General features: G+C 46.3%; 1 protein-coding gene across 4 annotated transcripts in view; it reads right to left on the reverse strand.

Moving 5' to 3' along the window:
* LOC140460844 (uncharacterized) overlaps positions 1-10,637 on the reverse strand; it is a 26,939-nt gene extending 16,302 nt beyond the window's left edge. Inside the window, exon 1 of one of the 4 annotated variants that reach the window (XM_072555527.1) lies at positions 10,512-10,637. The gene's annotated coding sequence lies outside the window, so the exon portion shown is untranslated. Of the gene's footprint in view, positions 1-2,579; positions 2,871-6,234; positions 6,308-10,511 lie in introns of those variants that run through there. The other 3 variants (XM_072555529.1, XM_072555526.1, XM_072555528.1) reach the window with 3 other exon arrangements.
* Between the last annotated feature and the right edge of the window lie 659 nt (positions 10,638-11,296).

Raw genomic sequence — 11,296 nt, forward strand, 5'->3', positions numbered from 1 at the left:
GTACATGTATTTGGAAAGGCAAGGACAGATTAGGGATACTGGATTAGTGGTGCTGGAAGAGCACAGCAGTTCAGGCAGCATCGAACGAGCAGCGAAATCAACGTTTCGGGCAAGGGCTTTTGCCCGAAACGTTGATTTCGCTGCTCGTTCGATGCTGCCTGAACTGCTGAGCTCTTCCAGCACCACTAATCCAGTATTTGATTTTCAGCATCTGCAGTCATTGTTTTTACCTCCCAGATTAGGGATAGTCAACATGGCTTTGTGCGTGGGAAATCATGTCTCACGAACCTGATTGAGTTTTTTGAAGAAGTAACAAAGAAGATTGATGAGGGCAGAGCAGTAGACGTGATCTATATAGACTTCAGTAAGGCGTTTGACAAGGTTCCCATGGGAGACTGATTAGCAAGGTTAGATCTCATGGAATACAGGGAGAACTAGCCATTTGGATACAGAACTGGTTCAAAGGTAGAAGACAGAGGGTGGTGATGGAGGGTTGTTTTTCAGACTGGAGGCCTGTGAACAGTGGAGTGCCACAAGGATTGGTGCTGGGTCTTCTAATTTTTGTCACTTGTATAAATGATTTGGATGGGAGCATAAGAGGTACAGTTAGTAAGTTTGCAGATGACACCAAAATTGGAGGTGTAGTGGACAGTGAAGAGGGTTACGTCAGATTACAACAGGATCTGGACCAGATGGGCCAATGGGCTGAAGTGGCAGATGGAGTTTAATTCAGATAAATGTGAGATGCTGCATTTTGGGAAAGCAAATCTTAGCAGGACTTATACATTTAATGGTAAGGTCCTTGGGAGTGTTGCTGAACAAAGAGACCTTGGAGTGCAGGTTCATAGCTCCTTGAAAGTGGAGTCGCAGGTAGATAGGATAGTGAAGGTGTTTGGTATGCTGTCCTTTATCTGTCAGAGTATTGAGTACAGGAGTTGGGAGGTCATTGTTGCAGTTGTACAGGACATTGGTTAGGCCACTGTTGGAATATTGCATGCAATTCTGGTCTCCTTCGTATTGGAAGGATGTTGTGAAACTTGAAAGGATTCAGAAAAGATTTACAAGGATGTTGCCAGGGTTGGAGGATCGGAGCTACAGGGAGAGGCTGAACAGGCTGGGGCTGTTTTTCCTGGAGCGTCGGAGGCTGAGGGGTGACCTTATCGAGGTTTACAAAATTATGAGGGGCATGGATAGGATAAATAGACAAAGTCTTTTCCTTGGGGTCAGGGAGTCCAGAACTATAGGGCATAGGTTTAGGGTGAGAGGGGAAAGACATAAAAGAGACCAAAGGGGCAACTTCGTCACGCAGAGGGTGGTTCGTCTATGGAATGAGCTGGCAGAGGAAGTGGTGGAGGCTGGTACAATTGCAATATTTAAGAGGCATTTGGATGGGTATATGAATAGGAAGGGTTTGGAGGGAAATGTGCCGGGCACTGGCAGGTGGGCAGGTTGGGATATCTGGTCGGCATGGACGGGTTGGACCGAAGGTTCCGTTTCCATGCTGTACATCTCTATGACTGTGACTAACTGCAATAGTTGTTCCTTCCTGTCTGAAGGAAAAAGGTGGCCCAGCCACGGCTAACAAAAGGATATTATTGATAGTACTGGATCCAAAGAAGTGGCATACAAATTGGCTAAGTAGTAGCAGTAGATCTGAAGACTGGGAGCAGTTCAGGCTTCAACCAAAGTATTGACTAAAAGGGGAAAATGGGGGATATGAAGAAAAAAAAGGATTAGTGAAAACAATTACAGTTAGAAACAGGCAAAGTTCTAATGTGGAACAAAAAAATGGCAGACCAATTAACCACATATTTTGCTTCTATCACAAAAGAGGACACAAGTAACATGCCCAAAATGTTGGGGAACACATGGTCCATTGAGAGCAGAACTGAAGGAAGTGAGTAGTTATGAGGAAATGGTGTCAGGAAATTGATTGGATTAAAAGTTTACAAATCCCCAGCACCTGGTAATCCAAATCCCAGTCTATGGCCTGAGATTAGTCATGCAATTGTTAAGTTTCAAACTTGTGACATCCTATAAAAGAAATGTACAAAAGACATTACTGGGATACAAGGCTAAAAGCTCAGTAGACAGTTCTACTTTCTATGGAACGCTTTTCCTTATCTACGAACTGAAAGTATTAAATTCAAATCCTACACATTATCCCTCCTCCTGCAATGAAGTTCAAATCCATCTTCGTCATATCTTTCCCCCTCTCCCGGTGTTCTCCCTTTTTTTCCTGTCTACAAAGTGAGAATAACATCAACACCTCAATGATTTTGCTCTCCTGGTCACTGCGATCTTGAAACCACCCATTTCCTGTTCCAGCGCCCACACATTTATCAGATTCAGTCACTTCAAAAATCACAGCCTGCCTTTGGTATTTTTCCGGATTTCTCTCTCACACACACTCCCTTTTCCTGTTTTAAAGGACACACACAGACCCAGCTCAGAAGCCAGGTCTCTTCAGAGTGAAATGAGGAAATCCTAGTTGACACAAAGGCTGCCACGAGGTTGGAATTCTCTCCCAGAAACGACAGGGGCTGGTGCCTTCACCAAGATGGCGACACGCTCCTTACCATCACAAAGATGGCGGCCAGTTATCCAAGAGGTCCTCCCCCAGTGACGTAATCACCGGGGCTTGTATTCAAGGCCTCAGGCCTCCCCCTAGGCGTTTATAACCTCCCCAGCATCCCCCGCGGTGTCCAATCCTACCCTGTCTCCTCTCCCCGGGGGCCTGGCGAGCTCCCCGGGATGCTTATAAAACATGTCGGACTTGCTCATCTTCTCCAGCGGGTCGTCTTCTTGCTCCTTCAGCCGCCGGCGCCATTCCCCGCCCACACTCAGTCACACTGCCTTTGTCCCGCTGCAGCACCCACACTGCACATGCGCGAGTCCGCAAGGGGCGGGGCGCCGGCGTCGCGTCACCAATGAGGGTAGCGTGATTGGTGGAGATATCCAACCAATCAAACAACGGGGCGGGGCGATCGCTCCCGCCACTCTTGCAAGAAACCTCAGAAAGTGTTTAAAGTTAGAACGTAGTTGTAAAGAAATTTTTCAGCCTGTTCAGAAATGTTACTCCCGCACCTGGGAAGGCGGAAACGTTGGGAAACTTTCAGACACTAACAAAGGGATACTAAAAAAAAAGAATAAAAATACGTAAGGCAAATCACAAAAGAAACCTAGCACAAAATATCAAAAAGTACAGCAAAAAGCTTCTGCTGGTATGTTAAAGGGAACTGGGTCGCTAAGGTTAAGTGTTGGTCCCTTCGAAGATGAAACCGGTGAGTTCATAAGGGGAACACTGAAATGGCAGAGATGCTAAATCAATACTTTTCCTCGGTTTTCAGGTTGGAGGACAATAGTGCCATTCCTATTGGAACGGGCAAGTCAGAGGCTACAGAAAGGGTAGAACATAATCAACGTCGAAAAGGAAAAGCAAACTATGAGGATTGAGGGCAGACATGTCCCCTGGGCCTAATGGCCTACATCCTGGATTACTAAAGATAGTGGATTCATTACTTAGAATATTCCAAAAACCCATGGACATGGGAAAGATTAATTGAGTTTATTTAAGACTGAGGTAGATAGGTTCTTGATTGTCAAGGGGATCAATGATTATGGGGAAAAAGCGGTAAAATGGATTTGAGAAACTTCTCCGCCATGATCGAATGATGGAGCAGATTCAATGGGCTGATTGGTCTAATTTCTGCTCCTATATCTCATGATGGGCAGCACGGTGGCACAATGGTTAGCACTGCTGCCTCCCAGCGCCAGATTCCCGGGTTCAATTCCTGCCTCAGGCGACTCTCTGTGTGGAGTTTGCACGTTCTCCCTGTGTCTGCGTGGGTTTCCTCCGGGCGGTCCAGTTTCCTCCCACACTCCAAAGATGTGCAGGTCAGGTGAATTGGGCATGCTAAATTGCCCGTAGTATTAGGTAAGGAGTAGATGTAGGGGTATGGGTGGGTTGCGCTTCGGCGGGGCGGTGTGGACTTGTTGGGCCGAAGGGCCTGTTTCCACACTGTAAGTAATGTAATCTAATCTAATGATTCCAGTGGATTGGAATAATACTGATATAGTTTTATGAAGGACAAATCATAATTAACTAATTTGCTAGAGTTCTTTGAAGATTTAACAACCAAAGTGGATACTGTGGATCCTGCAGATATAATGTACCTGGACTTCCAGAAGGCATTTGCTAAAGTGTCACACAAAAGGTTAGTTGACAAGGTTGGATCATATGGGATTAGGGGTGATTTATCAGCTTGGAAAGGTGACTAGCTGATGGGCAGAAGACAGGCAGTCTGAATCAATGGCTTTTTTTTTCTGGGTGGCAAGATGTAACGAGTGAGGTGCCATGGGGTTCAGTCCTTGGACCCCAGCTTTTTACAATCTACATTTGCGACTTGGACACAAGGATAAACGGCTCGATATCCAAATTTGTGGATGACACAAAAATAGGCGGGATGGTAAATTGCAATGAGGAAATAAGAACTTTAGATATGGATAAAGATAGTTTAGGAGAGTAGGCCAAAATGTGGCAGTTGGAGTTTAATGTGGATAAGTGTGAGGTCATGCATTTTGGCTGAAAAAACATAAGGCAACCTCTTGTCTAAATGGGGAGAGACTTTGGGGTGCTCTGGTGCAGAGGGATCTGGGTATCCTCATTCATGAGTCACAGAAAACTAGCATGGTACAGCAGGTAATAAAGAAAGTGAATGGAACATTGGGTTTTATAACAAAAGGAAGAGAATATAAAGGTAACTGTACATGGCAGTGCTGACTGCACCTTTAATCCCATGTTTTGAAAAGGATGTAGTGATATTGGAGGGAGTTCACGGAGGTTTCACTAGATTGATCTCAGAGATGAGGGGCTTGTTGTACAAAGATAGATTGAACAGTTTAGGAAAATACGCTCTACAATTTAGAAGAATTGGGAGCAGATCAAACTGAGGCGTTCCAGATGATAAAAGTTATGGATAAAATAAACATGGAGTGGATGCTTCTTCTTGTGGGGCATTATGGGATGAGGGGTCATAGATTTAGAATAAGTGGTAGCAGATTTAAAACAGAGTTGATGGGAAATTACTTCTCCCAAAGGGTTGTGAGTCTGTGGGATTCGCTACCACAAAGTGGTACATGCTGGGACAGTGAGTAAATTTAAAGAGGAGATAGACAGATTTTTAATTAATGATGGGTTGAAGGGTTATGGGGAGAAGGAAGGAAAATGGGGGTGACGAGCATATCGAATGGCAGAACAGACTCGATGGGCAGAATGGCATAATTCTGCTCCTATATCTTATGAACTCCGGAGCAGGCAGGAATTGAACCCGTTCCAGGTTTAGGTCACTACCTCTGGGCTACAAGACATCTGTAAAAATATCAAATCCTTCCCCAGCGGGGAATTGAACCCCCAGTCTCATGAGTCGCAGGTGGGGATAGTAGCCACTACACTATCGAGGACGCTGGTCAGTTGCAAAATGATGGAGATAAGGGTGGAGAATGGGTGGGTGTTTCAGGAACTATTATAGACACAACAGGCTGAATGGCCTTCTCATATATAGTAACATTCTAATTCAGCCAATGATCTGAACACAAGTACAGTCCCCTTGGGGAGATACCAGAGGTATGTATAGGTTGTAGGAAGGGATCCAATTCCCTGGAAAGTAATTCCCACATGCAGGCCAGGGAGAAGTGATCCACTTGCTCCTCCACATGTGGGAAGGGATTCACCTCGTCATCCAATCCCAAATACATCAGCGACTTCCTACTGCACAGAAAGGATTGAACTTCTCAGCTTTATAAAAAATTCAATTTTTATAGTTGTAGTGAGAATCACAGTTTTCCCAATGGTGGGGCGGTTCTAGTGATGTTGAGAGACCAGGTTTTGAACGGACAACCGCTCAGGTAACACGGGTTGCTGTGGGGCTCAGTGATGACTGAGGGGCCATCCCTTCAGATGCTCAGTTGTTTCTTTGTTGTTGCTGGGCTTGGCCTAGTTGACTGCTCTCTGAGGCTGGATTGTTTCTGCGAAACAAAATGCCAGCGAGAGGAAGGTGTCTTGTTGAAAAGAATTGATTTCTTCAGTAATTAGGATTATCTTGCAGCAACAACCAGCATGTTCAGTCGCAGCATTGTGTACCACATTCAATATGCTTTGCAGAAATTTACCAAGCCTCTTTAGATAACTCCTTTCAAACTACTGCCATTAAGAAGGGCAAGATCAGCAATTACCTGCAAGTTCTCTTCCAAGCCACTCACCATCCAGACTTGGAAATAGTTTGCTGTTTATGTGTTGGGCCAGATCCTGGAATAGCAGAAAATGTGTTGCTGGAAAAGTGCAGCAGGTCAGGCAGCATCCAAGGACCAGGAGAATCGACGTTTTGGGCATGAGCCCTTCTTCAGGAATGAGGAAGGTGTGTCCAGCAGGCTAAGATAAAAGGTAGGGAGGAGGGACTTGGGGGAGGGGCATTGGAAATGCGATAGGTGGAAGGAGGTCAGGGTGAGGGTGATAGGCCGGAGTGGGGGTGGGGGCGGAGAGGTCAGAAAGAAGATTGCAGGTTAGGAAGGCGGTGCTGAGTTCAAGGGATTTGACTGAGACAAGGTGGGGGGGGGAGGGGAAATGAGGAAACTGGAGAAATCTGAGTTCTTCCCTTGTGGTTGGAGGGTTTCTAGGCGGAAGATGAGGCGCTCTTCCTCCAACCGTTGTGTTGCTAGGGTCTGGCGATGGAGGAGTACAAGGACCTGCGTGTCCTTGGTAGAGTGGGAGGGGGAGTTGAAGTGTTGAGCCACGGGTGGTTGGGTTGGTTGGTCTGAGTGTCCCAGAGGTGTTCTCTGAAACGTTCCGCAAGTAGGCGGCCTGTCTCGGGTGCAGCGGATGATGTGTGTGGAAGTGCAGGTGAATTTGTGGCGGATATGGAAGGATCCCTCGGGGCCTTGGAGGGAAGTAAGGGCGGAGGTGTGGGAGCAAGTTTTGCATATCTTGCGGTTGCAGGGAAAGGTGCCAGGAGTGGGGGTTGGTGGGGGGTTTGGACCTGATGAGGGAGTCACAGAGGGAGTGGTCTTTTTGGAACGCTGATAGGGGAGGGGAGGGAAATATATCCCTGGTGGTGGGTTCCATTTGGAGGTGGCGGAAATAACAAAGGATGATACGATGTATCTGGAGGTTGGTGGGGTGGTAGGTGAGGACCAGTGGGGTTCTGTCCTGGTGGCGATTGGAGGGGCGGGGCTCAAGGGCGGAGGAGCGGGAAGTGGAGGAGATGCGGTGGAGGGCATCGTCGATCACGTCTGAGGGGAAATTGCGGTCCTTGAAGAAGGAGGCCATCTGGGTTGTACGGTATTGGAACTGGTCCTCCTGGGAGCAGATACAGCGGAGATGAAGGAATTGGGAATATGGGATGGTGTTTTTACAGGGGGCAGGGTGGGAAGAAGTGTAGTCTAGGCAGCTGTGGGAATCGGTCGGTTTATAGCAAATGTCTGTGTTGATTCGGTCACCCGAGATAGAAATGGAAAGGTCTAGGAAGGGGAGAGAGGAGTCTGAGACAGTCCAGGTGAATTTGAGGTCGGGGTGGAAGGTGTTGGTAAAGTGGATGAACTGTTCAACCTCCTCGTGGGAGCACGAGGCAGCGCCGATACAGTCATTGATGTAGCGGAGGAAAAGGTGGTGCCAGTGTAGCTGCGGAAGATGGACTGTTCCACATATCCTACGAAGAGGCAGGCATAGCTGTGGCCCATGCGGGTGCCCATGGCTACTCCTTTGGTTTGGAGGAAGTGGGAGGATTGGAAAGAGAAGCTGTTGAGGGTGAGGACCAGTTCAGTCAGTCGAAGGAGGGCGTCAGTGAAGGGTACTGGGTGGTACGGCGTGAAAGGAAGAAGCAGAGGGCTTTGAGTCCTTCGTGACCGGGGATGGAGGTGTAGAGGGACTGGATATCCATGGTGAAGATAAGGCGTTGGGGACCGGGGAAGCGAAAATCATGGAGGAGGTGGAGGGCGTGGGTGGTGTCCCAAACGTAGGTGCAGATCCTGGAATAGCAGAGTGGGTGTACTTATGGCACATGGACTGCAGCATTTCCAGGAGGTAACTCACAGGGAAGGGATTCCAGGCCTTATGGCTGAGCCACCAATGATGAAGCAATCAAAACTGGGAATCTGTAAAAGGCCAGCATTGGAGCAGCCCATACATCTCAGCACAGGGAGATTACAGAGATAAAGATGGGAGAAGCCATTGGAGGGATTTGAAGACTAAGATAAGAATATTAAAATTTAAATGTTGCTAGTAAACAACAACAATGTCTTAGATGATTTCAAGTTGACAGAGGGCAGAATGTGTATATTCATTGAGTACGGCATTGAAGTAGTCGAGCCTGGAGGTAAGGAAGGGAGGGATCAAAGAGGGTTCCAGCAGCAGCAGCTATTCTGAGATAGGGAAAGACCCAAATGAGATAACAGAGACGGTTACAGAAGTCTTCGTACTGGCACAGATCAGAAGCTCCTCTCAGAATCAAATGCAGCAAGTTATGAACAGCCTGGCTGAATCTCAGTGAGTTACAAGGGAGAGAGAGAGATGGAGGCAGAATGAAGATTGGTGCAGAGACTGGAAACAGCAGCTTGATTCTTCCCCAATGTTTAATTGGAGTGGATCCATCAATATGAAGAATATCAGGAACTAGAATAGACCATGAAACTATTGAAGGTTCAAATTAGTTTCAGCTGGAGGGAAGGAACATTGGGAGGTTTAGGGAAACCACCTTCACATGAACAGTTCCAACAGTGAGAAATTTCAGCCATGACTTTAGATTGGAGAAGGCTGACAGAAGGTTTAAAAGAAGTTGTGAAAATCATGAGGGGTCTACCTGGAACAGACAGTGAGATACAGTTCACCGTGATCAAACCATTGAGAATAAGAACGCAGATTTCAAATGAATTACAAGGAAGAAAATGTGATGTGAGAAAGAAATTTCATACAGTGAGTAAATAGATCTGGAACACATTGCATGGAACAACAGTTTAAGCAGGTTCAATTAAGGTCATTGGATAATTATTTGATGACAAGCAATATACAACTTTAAAAGGAAAAATCAGGACAATGGCACAAGGTGAGAAAGTTCATTTAGAGCACTGCACGGACACAATGGCCTGCTTCTGTGCTTTAGTAATTCAATGTTTGATAATTACTCATCAGATCTCAGTCACTTATGAACATCAGGCTGACATCTGCTATTTTGTATGGTCAGTCAGGGAGGATCAGTCAGATCAATGTTTTACAATGATTCATGATTGGGGAACTGCAAGGATTGGGACTGGGACCCCAGGTATTCACAATATATGTCAATGATTCAGATGAGAGAACTAAATGGAATATTTCACAATCTGCAGATGACACAAAGCTGGGTGGAAAGATGAGCTGCGAGGAGGATGCAGTGATATTTGGACAGGCTGAGTGAGTGAACAAATGTATGGCAGGTTGCAGTTTAGTGTGGATAACTGTGAGGTTTGGCAGCACAAAGGGAAAGACAGATTATTTGAATAACTGTAACCTGGGAGATGGGAATGTTCACCAAGAACTAATCCAAGATGGAGGATGGGAAAAAATGTGGCTGTAAGAGCTGTTCCTTTCTTGATATATTTTAGGTGTTGGTGATGATTTTGTTACATTCCAGGAGCAGCAATTACTCTTTTATATGCTGTTGCATTGTTTTGGAACCTTGCAGTAAAAAAAGTCAAAACAAGAGCATTTTTAACATGGAGAAAGACAACCAAAGGCAGTGAGTACATGGTCTGTAAAGGACAGAGAGAAAGAAACCTACACTGCTAACTGACACAGCAGTGAATCTGCGTCATCACTGCCTTTCCTGTTTCAACTCGTGTGTCTGTGGACATCGGAGTGCATCCAGGAAAAAAAAATACAGCAAAATTCACAGCTGACCTCAGAGGAACCTTTGTGGGAGAGCTCATGGCACAGGAACAAATAAGTGCATAGTTTTTAAACTTGCTGTAAGTCTACAGTAGTGAACAGAGTGGGTTCTTTCTTCAGCATGAAGTTAGCCTGGAGCACATTTATTTAAGAGCAAACAGACGGTGCTATTTTCTGAGTCTGTAGATTGTGAAGGAGCAAAAATGGCCTTTCGTAGAGTGATATGCTCTTCTCGTCAAATGGGGGATTGTCAGGAGAGTTTCCATGTTACTGTGTATTATGTCTGCAGGAAGTGTCTTTGGTTGTGAATCCAGATTGAATGGATCTGTTAGAGCCACAATTAGAGGCAACGAGGAATTTACAAGAGCGAGGGGTGGGGGTGTGTGATCGATGGCTGTTAAAGGAAGGGAGAAAAGTCGCAGATAGATGGAAGACTCCAGGAAAGGTAGGAAGGGTAGACAGGTAGTGACCCACAAAAAGTGACCTACACAAAGGCCAGGGAGCGACTTCCACATCCAGCTGCCACCCTGATGTAAAGCAGCTCTTTAACTAATCCGTCTGTGGTTCTAGACTGGGTTGTGGGATTCCACTCACTGACCTTCATATTCCAATAACCAGTCGCTCCAAGATGCTCCTCACCTCCGGGGCTGAGGCCGTTCTGACTCGGGGCTCTGGGAGCTCCCGAGACTCGGTGTCACTGAGGCTGTCTTGATGCTTCCAGGAGCCGCACTGCGCATGTGCTGCAGGGACAGTCGCTCTTCGGAGACAAGGCAACATTGCGTTTGCGCAGTAGCGCCCCTTAGCGGAGATAGACCGTATTCATTTCCGCGGAGGATTCTGGGTTCTCCATGTACCCAGACTCCTCAGTAAACATGCACGTGAAGGTGACACGTGAAATCTGCAGCGGCTCTTCTGCAGAGAAACATTCCAGTGATCGCACTGACGTATGGACAGAAACTGGTTTGTTCAGGACTATATTCACCGGAAGTTCGGAGAGTGATGGGGATCGCAGAATAATTTCAATAATTCTGACAGGTCTGGACAGGGTGTTGCAGGAATGTGTTCCAGATGATTGGGGTGTCCTGAAGAACCTTATTCAGACGGAGATGAGTGAACCTGTGGAATTTTCTGTCGTAGTAAGCGGTTGAAGCTATTACATTGAAAGTTTCACATGCAGTTGTTAACGCTAAAGGGTCAAAAGATATGGAAAAATCGGGAATAGGGCACTGAATTCGCGGAACAGGCATGATAATATTAAACAGTGGAGCAGGCTTAAAATGCCCAAATGCCCTACTCCTGCTCCTAGTTTCTACGTTTCCTCTCAACCTCAAGGTAGAAACAAACTACCCTGAAACTAGAAACTAGAAATAAATGCAGAAGATG

The sequence above is a fragment of the Chiloscyllium punctatum genome, chromosome 36 (genome assembly GCF_047496795.1).
Source record: "Chiloscyllium punctatum isolate Juve2018m chromosome 36, sChiPun1.3, whole genome shotgun sequence".
Classification (NCBI taxonomy): Eukaryota; Metazoa; Chordata; class Chondrichthyes; order Orectolobiformes; family Hemiscylliidae; genus Chiloscyllium; species Chiloscyllium punctatum.